Genomic DNA, 12457 nt, shown 5'->3' with positions numbered 1-12457 from the left:
GGGGGCGCGGAGGGGGGTGGAGGGGCATGGTTCTGGGGCTACCTGGCCAGGCTCAGCCCTTCCTGGAACTCTTTGCCTGTGGAGTTAGGACTGACTCTTCTGACTGCAACCTGCCCATTCCAGGAAAAAGACTGGCCCTTGTTGGGAAGATGCCTCAGTGAGTTTCAGGGAAACGGGAAACCTGGTTGCTCCCACAAAGGCTCAGAGGTCTCCCAACAACCTACCCTGCATACCAGAGAGTGTCTGACGTGCTATGGCTGGGGAGTGACACTGAGGGAGTGACTTAGCCGTGGGTCACATCTCATTAGGAAAAGCAGCTTAACAGGAAACAGATGGGTTGAAATATTTTAAAAGAGGATGAGACAATTTGAACAGCAAGATAAATAATGGGAGTAATAGAATAAAATAAATACCCATGAGTTCATACTAATATAAACACATAAGAAGAAAGTCCAACTCTTCAAAAAAAATTTTTTTTTGCACTCTGTTGCCCATGCTGGAGTGCGTGGCACAATCTTGTCTCACTGCAGCCTCCATCTCCCGGGCTCAAGCAATCCTCTCAACTCAGCCCCCCAAGTAGCTAAAACTACAGGTGCATGCCACCACACCTGGCTAATTTTGTAGTTTTGCAGAGACAAGGTTTCACCATGTTGCCCAGGCTAGTCTCGAACTCCGGGGCTCAAGTCATCTACCTGCCTTGGCCTCCCAAAGTGCTGGGATTACAGGCAAGAGACACTGTGTCAGGACCAGCTCTTTCTTATAATACAATTCTAATTAATACATGTAGAAAGAATGATGGAAATAGTATATCACCATTTGGAAAATAACGCAGTAATAATTATTGTTGGCAGGTATAAATGGATGCAAAAATTAGTGGACAAAAGCATGAAGAGAAATAGGATATTTGCATAGTCTCAAAGTAGCAAGATATTTATTAACTACAAAAGAGTAAGGAGTAATTTCACAGTGGAAAAACTTGTTAGATACCACGTTTTTCAAGTGATCAAAGTTAACATCACCAGGAAAGAGACATCTTGAAATTATGTACCTCTGATATGTATACTGAGGACATAAGATCACTTCCGTGGTGTCCCTACCCAAAATACATAACCTCAGTCTAATCCTGAAGAAACACCATACTGAAATTTAGGGACATTCTACAAATGGACTGGCCAGCACTCTTCAAAACTGTCAAGGTCATGAAAGACAAAGCAAGACCGAGGAGCTGCCCCAGAATGAAGAGACAAAGGAGACACAAGAACCAAGTGCATTCTGGTTTAGATCCTGGGCCAGAGAAAGGACATTGGAGGGACAACTGTTGAAATTTTAATAAGATGTGTAGATTACTCAATAGCATTGTGTCAATGTTAATTTCCTGGCTTAGATTATTATTCAGTACTGTGCTTATGTAGATGTGTTAAAAGTAAAACCTGAGAGGCCGGCCACTGTGGCTCACGCCTAGAATTCCAGCACCTTGGGAGGCTGAGGCAGGAGGATCACTTGAGCTCTGGAGTGCGAGACCATCTTGGCCAACATGGTGAAACCTTGCTTCTATTAAAAATACGAAGATTAGCCGGGCGTAGTGGCAGGCACCTGTAATCCCAGCTACTCAGGAGGTTGAGGTAGGAGAGTCGCTTGAACCTAGGAGGCACAGGTTGCAGTGAGCCGAGGCCAAGCTCACAGCATTGCACTCCAGCCTGGGCAATAGAGTGAGGCCCTGTCTCAAAAAAAAAAAAAAAAAAAAAAAAAAAGTAAAACTGTAGGCAAACTAAACAGAGTTTAATTGAGCAAAGAACAATTTGAGAATCAGGCAGCCTCCCAAACTAGATTAGGTTCAGAGAAACTTGGGTGCTGCTGCATGTGGAAGAAGACTTGTGGACAGAAAAGGAAAGTGATGGACAGAAAATGGAAGTGAGGGACAAACAGCTGGATTGGTTACAGCTTGGCGTTTGCCTTATTTGAACACAGTTTGAATGGTTGGCCACATGTGATGGGCTGAAACTCTGTAATTGGCACAATAATAGGTTATAGCCTGTTTACACATTCAGTTTGGTTACAGTTCATTATGTGTGGAGAAACCTTTAGGCCAAACTTTAAATATGTAAGTTTTATATATTAAATGTATAAAATACATGTTATATATATTAAAAGTATATAAAAAGATATGTTTAGCCTTAGGCTAAACTTAATTTGACTGATGCTAATATTAGGGGAAGCTGACAGTCAGGTGTCCAGGAATCTTGTGCTTTATTTTGCAAGTCTAAAAATAATTTTAAAATAAGGATGTACAAAAGAGGGGAGGTGAGGGAGAATAAAGAAGGAGCCCAGGTCCTACAACTTAGCTGCTCTGTGGGAGGGACCCAGGACCCTGTGGCTCTTGTTGGGCAGCACCTTGGGTCTCTCTATTGGAAACTAGTGTTTGGCCTAGAGAAACTCGGAGGCCCCACTTGAAAGGTCCCCTGCTTCCCTCTGCCTGAGTAAAAACCCATCACAGTCTTAATGTCCATTCTTGGTAGCCTGTGGACCCCAGAGAAAGGCAAATGTCTAAGTCCATATCCGTCTTCTTGGGACATTCCATTCTCTGACGCCTGTCTGAGGGACTATCCCTATCCCCAATAAAGATGCAAAAACCGAGGCCCAGAGAGGTGAAGGCACCATCTCTAGGTCACACAGCCAGTAAATGCAGAGCCAGGTCCAAGCCCAGCTGTGTGTGACTCCAATGCCATGCCTTTAACCACCTGACACTACTGCTCTATTATTGCTCAGTTCAGGTGAAGACAACAGGCATTCACCAAGCACTTGCTGTGTATCAAGGGGGCAGTGGGACTGGAGGTGAGGGCGGCTGAGATACTGATCCTGGACCACAGATGTTGTGCTGGGAAGGCGAGCCCCCATACTGCTAAGCATGTGGCAGGCAATGCATCATATATCCACAGTCATTCATTCACTCACTCATTCAGTCTCTGGCCTGTCCCTGGGCTCTGGTTGGTGGGTCTGATATGGTCCTTCCCCTGAGAGCTCCTGACCCAGCAGGGGAACAGATAGTTAAACAAGAGGCTAACCATACAGAGATGCTATGAAGGGGAGTCAGGGAGAAGGGAAGGAAAGAGGGAAGATGATTAGGAAAGTCTGGGAGATGAAACTATTGGTGACACAGTGGGTGTAGCAGACACAGCCCTGCTTAGTGGGAGTTATGGCCAGAGAAAGAGATTGGGTGGAGTTTAGAACTGGGGCAGAATGGGAGTGAGATCTTGCTGAGAAGGTATCCAGGATGAAGAAGCTGGAGGCAGGATCTCTGAAGGTGATGTTGGGAAGGCTCTTCAGGTAGACACAGGGTAAGCAAAAGCCTGGACGTCTGGGATGGGCTGTTAGTGGACTTGGCCCAGCTACCAGGGAATCATTCCAGAGAGGGGATACATGCTTTCCAAACACTGTCTTTGGGGGATGCTCTTTTATAGGGTGGGAGGTCATCTGAGCTTGACTCTTATCAATGAGAGAAATAGCTCACGGCTATGCAGCTGAGATGAGGGCTGGGGCAAAGGCAAAGGGATTTTTTTTTTTTTTCCGGTTGAAAGCAGGATATACGCAGGCTGCTGTCCAGAGAGGGGATGAGTACATGGAGAGGAATTACACTCTCTCTGCATTTCCCTGAGGAAGAGGCACCTGGGCACTGCTCTCTCCTTTCAGGCTTGTGGTGGACCTTCCCAAGCAAGTCATTCTGGCTCCGGTAGGTTATAGCCACACTTGGGGTGGAGGGTGGCGGTGGGACAGCCCAGGGGCCACAGGGAGAGACTGAACCCGGTGGCTTGGGGAGTGGGCACAGGTGCTGGGAAGAGGAAGGTGCTAAGTCAGTGCAGAGCTTTCTCTCCAGGGCAGCTGTTGGAGCAATTGTTTCCAGCACCTTGAGAGTGATGGGTCTTCTGACCTCTTTCCCCTCCTTGACTCTGGCTCTGAGAATATGCTTTGCAGATTCTGAAAACCCCTGAGAGTTGGTTCTCCAACCTGGCTGGGGGAGCTCAGGCATTCCTTTCCATCTCTGGGCCTCAGTGTTCCCAGCTGTAAGATAATGGGGCAGATGAGATGGTCTTTAAGGGCCTCTCTCCCAGGGCCAAAGTTTCACAGCTCTGTGGTCTCTTCTTTTGCACATGTCCACCCTCTCCCCGTCCTCCTCCTTTCCCAAATTCTTGGCCCCTTCCTTCTGCCCAAAACAGTTCCAGATTCAAATAGCCCCTGGATCCCCTCCCATGCATCCCAGCCTGAATCAAGTGTCATTTAATCAGCGAATTTATTCATTTTAGGGGCTGGAAGAGAACCAATAATATATGCCAGGCCCTTAGTTTATCATAATAACCCTGCAAGGGAGGCATATTATAGGTGAGAAAGTTAAGGCTCAGAGAGGTTAAATTATGAGCTCAGAGTTGCACAGCCATTAAGAAGTGAGTCAAGCTGTATTCTGTCTGTTCTACCCTTGCCTATTCTGTCTATTCTACCATGCTGAGTGTCCTGCCCTTTCTGGGGATGGTGGGGTTTCATTTTCATGCTGAAATACACACGCAAGTTGTTCTCACGGGGACATTTCAGGCAACAAGGAGAGAGGCAAAAAACAAAACATCAAAAAACATTCTGGGAAAGACATGAAAGTCTCACCTTCTGCAGCAGCAGCTCCTTGAAGGGTCAGGCTCTAAAAGTGCTTACTTTTTGTTAGCTGAAATAAGCTTTGGGAGGAGGGTTACTCTTGTGATTTTATACACGTCACAAACATCTCTATTTCCTGACCAGGCCAGGAAACAGTAAGTGATGTGGGATCCCAGGGAGCGTGGGGAGCAGGCGGGCCTCACATATCTCAGGAGCTATTTCTAGCTGGAGGCTGCAAGGGGACTCCTGCCCTGCTGAGGAATGGATAAGGCCACTCCCTTCCAGCCAGACTTTGTGTAATCTGGTGTACCAGACGTGACTCTGAGCATGAAAGCAAACAGGATACACTAAGATGTTCCTGTGGGTTATTTTTGCAATGGTAGCATCACAGAGGACTTTTGTTTTTTGGCCTCTTTCTTATTTTTCCGCTGTATTTCTACATTTTACATTGAATATATATTATTATGGTAATCAGGAAAAAAATAACATGTTAAAAAAGTAAGGAGAGAGAGCATGCAGTGGTCTGCAATCAGAGGCCAGCTGATTCCTCTGGCCAGCTGTGTCTGCCTTGCAGTGTGGCCCTGGAGTTCCTGGGAAACCAGAGAGGCGATACCTGTTCACCCCTTCATGAGGGAGCCAGGAAGACACAGCAATGACTGGGATAAAAAAAAAAAAGGGTATATGGAAACACAAAGCCCTGTGTAAGTGTCAGGACTGGTTTTTATTATCTTCATTGTGTTTTATAAATCACGATCCAAATATGCTTCCCATGCAGACCGTCCAGAAGGTAGCTGTTCATCCTGCAAGCCCGAGGAAGGGGCGCACACAGGCTGAACTCCCAGTGTGTGATTTGGGGCTCCAGCTCTGGAGCCAGCTGCAGGAACTTGGTTTCCAGTTCTGCCGTATACTTGCTGTGTGTCCTTGGGCACGTTACTCCCCTTCTCTGAGTCTCAGTTCCTCATCTGTAAAATGGGGCCCATTTTATAAGGTTATTGTGAGAAGTCAGTGCATTATTACATATAAAGCCCAGGTGAGGGGATCTACAACCTAGTTGTTATTACTGTTATTTTTTTGAGACAGGGTCTCGCTATGTTGCCTATGCTGGTATCAAACTCCTGGGCTCAAGGAATCCACCAATCTCAGCCTCCCAAGTAGCTGGGACTAGAGGTGCATGCCACTGCACCTGGCTGTGCTTACTATTTTCTTTGAGTTGTATTGTAACCTAGCATTTAAGAGCATGGACGCCCGGTTTCAAATCCTGGCTCTACTACTCAATTGCTCTGTGATCTTGGACCAGTTCTCTAACTTCCCTGTGTGTTAGTATCCTCAGCTCTAAAACGGGGCTAATAATAGTATTTACTTCTATCAGGTAAATGTGAGGATTAAATAAGTTAATACATTTAAAGCCCTTACTCTAGATTGTATTTTAAAGGAGGATATGATTTCCACATTCAAAGGAAGCCAGCAAAAGTATTTTCCACTAGAAGTGATCTCAAATGATATCCTTGGTTTCATATTTCAAAGGCTGGTGTGGCCTCTGGAGATCACATTCAATCTTGTTTATGTGATCAGCTTGCTTGCTGAATCAGCTGCACTGTGAACAGTACACTCAGCATGGGTGTGCTTTCAGCACCTGAGGGACCTACATGTGACCCTGTCCATAGGCTTCTTGGCTGTGGGGAGGGTGGTCGTGAAATTGATGTTTAAGGTGGAAGAGGGGAGATGTGGGAGACACAAAAGAGGGTTCAGTGAGTCAAGCAGGGTTTGGTCAAGCTGTGTGGGGCCTGATCAGGGGAGTGCTGGTGAAGGTTTGACAACCAGCTCTGGGCTGGGGGCACAGGGGAGGTAGGATGGCAGAGGAGAGGAAAGCCTTGATTTATAGCTTTTGTCATGGTATAAATATTCCCAGTTTCAAATTACCAACTTAACATCACTGAACGCAGAGTTGGTTAATTCCATGATCATTTGTTTAATGCCTCTCAGATGCCATGACTGGCTCTCAGCACACCACTGGCTTTGAACCTTCCTGCCAGTAGTTGCTGAGGCCAGAAGTCCCACTGTCGGAACCTCAACCTTCGAATTTAAGTTTGATCCATTTTGAAAGGGAGTGTGGGGAGGATGGGGTCATCACTTCCACCTCACATTTTGAGGGCCATCCAATCCCCGGCCCCCCATTTGCTAATCTGAGGCTGTGGACAATTGGGCTTCACCTCTCCACACCTGTTTCTTTATCTGGAAAGTAGGGATTATACTCACTTTGCTTCCCAGAACTATGGTGAAGATAAGGTGAGAAAATTACATGTGAGTGTTCAACTCATAGAATGAGCCCAACTAACATGGCTGCATCCTTGTCACAATATCCTTCCTCTTGTTGCCTCAACTGTGACTTTCCTGAGAGACCTAAGGGAGGGGAGCCCTGGATATCTCCCAGTGAGGGTAAGATCCTGGACAACCAGCAAAGACTCAATCACAACTTTCTCTTTTTTTCTTTTTTTTTCTTTGAGACGGAGTTTCACTCTTGTTGCCCAGGCTAGAGTGCAGTGGTGTGATCTCAGCTCACTGCAACCTCTGCCTCCCGGGTTCAAGTGATTCTCCTGCCTCAGCCTCCCAAGTAGCTGGGATTACAGGCACCTGCCACCACGCCGGGCTAATTTTGTATTTTCAGTAGAGACGGGGTTTTGCAATGTTGACCAGGCTGGTCTCAAACTCCTGACCTCAGGTGATCCACCCACCTCGGCCTCCCAAAGTGCTGGAATTACAAGCATGAGCCACTGTGCCCAGCCTTCAAGGATGAGGTGGGACCAGGGACAAGGCACCATGTGCCTGGATTTCAGATGCAGCTTGGCTAGTGACTTCCTGTGTGACCCTGGTAAAGTTGCTTTGCTCCTGGATTAAATGGGGCTGATGGTTCCTTCCTGATTTGCCTTACAAGGCTACGGCAGTGCATATGAAGGTGCCCGGTCAGCTGTAACATGCATATGGGAGTGCTGACTGCTGCTGTCATTGTTGGGATTACTGATGAAAGTGATAGGAGGGGATGGTTGCTCCAGAGGTGAGGGAGACCTGGAAAGATTCCCAGAGTCAAAGATCAGGGGTAAAGGCCTACTTGCTGTTACCACTGTTGTTGGCATTATTGATGAAAGTGATAGGAGGATGGTTGCTCCATAGGTGAGGATGACCTGGAAAGATTCCCAGAGTGAGAGATCAGGAGGGTAAAGGCCTGATTGCTGTTGTCATTTTTGTTGTCTTTACTGATGAAAGTGATAGGAGGATGGTTGCTCCAGAAGTGAGCATGACTTGAAAAGATTCCCAGAGTGAAAGATCAGGAGGCTAAAGACCTTGAGTGGGAAGGGGATAGAGTGTTCCATGTAGAGGGAGAACAAAGGTGGCTTGGACTAGCAGGGTCTGCTGACTCTGACCTCTGGCTTTGATTGAAACATTCATCAGACTTGGTTGTTTGCTGAAACAAAAGTCAGAGGGCTTTGAGAAATCAAGTCAAGATCAAGGTCCATGTCAGCAGCTCAGAAAATCTGGTGTTTAATCAATGTCACCTCCTGAGTAATAAGCCCTGATAAGGCCCGAGTACACTCCTCACATCTTCCTTCTGCAGCAGCAGCTCACAGGCTCCCAGCTCCAGCCATATGCTAGGAGTGTCCTTACTGCTGCCCAGAAAAGGGAGGAGTTGAAGGCCAGGAGGCCCCTGGTGCAGAGGAGAGGACAGGAAGACCAGCAAAAAAAAAAAAAAAAAAAAAAAAAAAAAAAAAGGGCACTGGGTAAAGTTCCTGAGGTTGATCAGGAACAGAGCTGGGCCTTAGATAAAGCCACTCAGGCTGAGCTCCTGGGGTGGGGACAGGTCATGTGTGGTTTCCACAGCATCTGGTCCAGATGCCATTGGATAGGAGCCCAAGGGTGGGGCAGAGGCTCACAGAGTGGGAGGACTCCAGGACTCCCTCAGAAGAGGTTCTGCTTTAGTAGCACTGAATTGTTCCACCAGCCATGAGACCATGGTATCACAGATACTTTGGGCCAACTGAGGACCCAAGTCAACATTTATTTCGAAGTCTGCCTGAAAAAAGGGGATAAAACTTTTATCAGAAAGGGCTAAGGAAAATGTTTGCAACATATATGAAAAAAGTTAACATCCTCACTATTATAAGACCTCATAAAATGAGCATCCCACCCATTAAAAGAATAAATAATTTACAGAATAAATACAAGGGGCATTGAACATATTAAAAGTTCAAGCTCATGCAAGTAAAATATTAAAAAATAAAATCCAGAAGTATGGGGTAGAGCTGATTTGCATTTCTCAGTTTGTGGCCCATGACCCTCAGTAATCTACAGGCCCCTCTTCAGTGGCTCTTCACAATTGCCTGCTTGGGCCACAGATTCCTTTTTATCTCCTTCCTCTTTCCTCCTCAAGCCCCCTTCCCCATTGGTGAGTGCTCTTTGTTCAACATGAAGTCTGTCTTCACCTCTCTTTCTCCTGGAACACACTACAGATTTGAGCCTAATTCTTAGTTCATGACATACTTGTATCACTGGTTTATGTGAAGCTCTCATCAAAAAATTATTTTAAACAAAGCAATACAATTCTGGGATGTCACTGCCTTAGATGACACTTGACCGTGGACAGTGACTCATCCCATCTCCATGCTCCATCCCAATCCCATGCTGCTGGCTTCTGCCCAGGCACCTGCCATCTTGAATTTGGTGCCTCTCATTCCTATGTCTTCCTGTTATCTATTTGTACTCCTTCAAAAGTATATATGTTTTGTTTCATTTGTCTTAATTTCATTAAAAGAGTGTCATGTACATATTTTTATAGGACTTAGAGACAAGTGGGCCGATTCAAGAGGAGAGACTCACAGGGTGGTTGTGAGGGTTAGGAGGAAAGAATCTGCAAGATATCCCATGTTTCAGTCTTAGGTGACTGAATAGTTGGTGGAGTCATTCAGTTAGATAGGCCTAGGAAAGAAGAAAGGGGCTGGTGGGGAAATGATGAACTCAGTTCTGGGCAAAGCAATAATTTAAGCTCGCATTTATTGCATGCTTGCTATGTTCCAGTCAGTTTTGTAAAACTTAAAGTGCTCTGCATGTATTATCACATTTAAGCATAACAAGAACATCACAAGATAGGCACAGTTATTATTTTCATTTTAAAGATGAGGAAACTGAGAGGTAGAAAAGTTTAGTAGGTTCTGAGCCCATCAACATGATGGATCACACCTTTCTGCTACAAACAGAAATACTGGATAAAATATTTAAAATATTAAATATTTGTCATTGAAAATATTATATGAGGCAAGGCGCGGTGGCTCATGCCTGTAATCCCAGCACTTTGGAAGGCCGAGGCGGGCGGATCATGAGGTCAGGAGATCGAGACCATCCTGGCTAACATGGTGAAACCCCTCTCTACTAAAAATACAAAAAATTAGCTGGGCGTGGTGGTGGGTGCCTGTAGTTCCAGCTACTCGGGAGGCTGAGGCAGGTGAATGGCCGGGAGGCTGAGGCAGGTAAATGGCCTGAACCTAGGAGATGGAGCTTGCAATGAGCCGAAATTGCACCACTGCACTCCAGCCTGGGTGACAGAGCGACACTCCATCTCAAAAAAAAAAAAAAAAAAAAAAAAAAAAAAAAAAAAAAAAAAAAAAAAAAGAAAAGAAAAAAAAGAAAGAAAAGAAAATATTGATATGAAACTATTTACAAATAAAATATTTAAAAACTCTCAAAAAGCAAGGGGAATCCTCAGGTGACAGGAGTAAAGAAAACCCAAAGCCAGGGTGGATGCATTGGACATTTATGGATAAAACAAGCCCCATGGGCATCTGCCATTACTGAGGCTAGAGTAGGTGGTTTTCCCCTCACATTGTAAACAAAGCCACTGGGAAGTTCGAACTGGGCAGAGCCCACTGCAGCTTGGCAAAGCCACTGTAGCCAGGCTCCCTCTCTAGATTCCTCCTCTCTGGGCAGGGCATCTCTGAAAGAAAGGCAGCAGCCCCAATCAGGGGCTTATAGATAAAACTCCCATTTCCCTGGGACAGAGCACCTGGGGGGAGGGGTGGCTATGGGCGCAGCTTCAGCAGACTTAAATGTTCCTGCCTGCTGGCTCTGAAGAGAGCAGTGGATCTCCCAGCACAGCACTTGAGCTCTGCTAAGGGACAGACTGCTTCCTCAAGTGGGTCCCTGACCCCTGTGCCTCCTCAATGGGAGATACTTCCCAGCAGGGGTTGACAGATACCTCACACAGGAGAGCTCTGGCTGGCATCTGGTGGGTGCCCCTCTGGGATGAAGCTTCCAGAGAAAGAAACAGGCAGCAATATTTGCCATTCTGCAGCCTCTGCTAGTGACACCCAGGCAAACAGGGTCTGGAGTGGACCTCCAGCAAACTCCAGCAGACCTGCAGCAAAGGGACCTGACTGTTAGAAGGAAAACTAACAAACAGAAAGGAACAGCATCAACAAAAATACATCCACACAGAAACCCCATCTGAAGGCCACCAACATCAAAGACCAAAGGTAGATAAATCCACGAAGATGAGGAAAAACCAGTGCAAAAAGGCTAAAAATTCAAAAAACCAGAATGCCTCTTCTCCTCCAAATGATCACAACTCCTCACTAGCAAGGGAACAAAACTGGATGGAGAATGAGTTTGACGAATTGACAGAAGTAGGCTTCAGTAGGTGTGTAATAACAAACTCATCTGAGCTAAAGGAGCATGTTCTAACCCAATGCAAGGAAGCTAAGAACCTTGAAAAAAGGTTAGAGGAATTGCTAACTAGAATGACCAGTTTAGAGAAGAATATAAATGACCTGATGGAGCTGAAAAACACAGCACAAGAACTTCGTGAAGCATACACAAGGATCAATAGCTGAATCAATCAAGCGGAAGAAAGGATATCAGAGATTTAAGATCAACTTAATGAAATAAAGTGTGAAAACAATATTAGAGAAAAGAGAATATGAAGGAATGAACAAAGCCTCCAAGAAATATGGAGACTATGTGAAAAGACCAAATCTACATTTGATTGGTGTACCTGAAAGTGACAGAGAGAATGGAACCAAGTTGGAAAACATTCTTCAGGATATTACCCAGGAGAAATTCTCCAACCTAGCAAGGCAGGTCAACATTCAAATTCAGGAAATACAGAGAACACTGCAAAGGTACTCCTCGAGAAGAGCAACCCCAAGACACATCATTTTCAGATTCACCAAGGTTGAAATGAAGGAAAAAATGTTAAGGGCAGCCAGAGAGACAGGTTGGGTTACCCACAAAGGGAAGCCCATCAGAGTAACATCGGATCTCTCTGCAGAAACCCTACAGGCCAGAAGAGAGTGGGAGTCCAATATTTAACATTCTTAAAGAGAAGAAGTTTCAATCCAGAATTTCATATCCAGCCAAACTAAGCTTCATGCGTGAAGGAGCAATAAAATCTTTACAGACAAGCAAATGCTGAGAGATTTTGTCACAACCAGGCCTGCCTTACAAGAGCTCCTGAAGGAAGCACTAAACATGGAAAGGACAAACTGGTACCAGCCACTGCAAAAACATACCAAATTGTAAAGACCATCGACACCTATGAAGAAACTGCATCAACTAATGGGCAAAATAACCAGCTAACATCATAATGACAGGATCAAATTCACACATAACAATAATAACCTTAAATGTAAACAGGCTAAATGCCCCAATTAGAAGATACAGACTGGCAAATTGGATAGAGTCAAGACCCATCGGTGTGCTGTATTCAGGAGACCCACCTTACATTCAAAGACACACATAGGCTCAAAATAAAGGGATGGAGGAATATTTACCAAGCAAA

At 45.5% G+C, this 12457-nt stretch overlaps 1 protein-coding gene across 5 annotated transcripts in view; it reads left to right on the top strand.

The window, feature by feature from the left end:
* ACKR2 (atypical chemokine receptor 2) overlaps positions 1–12457 on the top strand; it is a 66305-nt gene that overhangs the window by 49341 nt on the left and 4507 nt on the right. The window contains exons 1-2 of one of the 5 annotated variants that reach the window (XM_017876348.1): positions 2511–3335; positions 3579–3727. The exons of 2 other annotated variants lie outside the window; for them this stretch is intronic. The gene's annotated coding sequence lies outside the window, so the exon portion shown is untranslated. Of the gene's footprint in view, positions 1–2510; positions 3336–3575; positions 3728–12457 lie in introns of those variants that run through there. 2 more of the 5 variants (XM_017876349.1, XM_017876350.1) reach the window with 2 other exon arrangements.

This window comes from Rhinopithecus bieti, unplaced genomic scaffold (assembly GCF_001698545.2).
Source record: "Rhinopithecus bieti isolate Rb0 unplaced genomic scaffold, ASM169854v2 scaffold_9581, whole genome shotgun sequence".
Lineage (NCBI taxonomy): Eukaryota > Metazoa > Chordata > Mammalia > Primates > Cercopithecidae > Rhinopithecus > Rhinopithecus bieti.
Note: the sequence above shows the minus strand (reverse complement) of the source record. Positions and strands in the feature narration are given on the sequence as shown.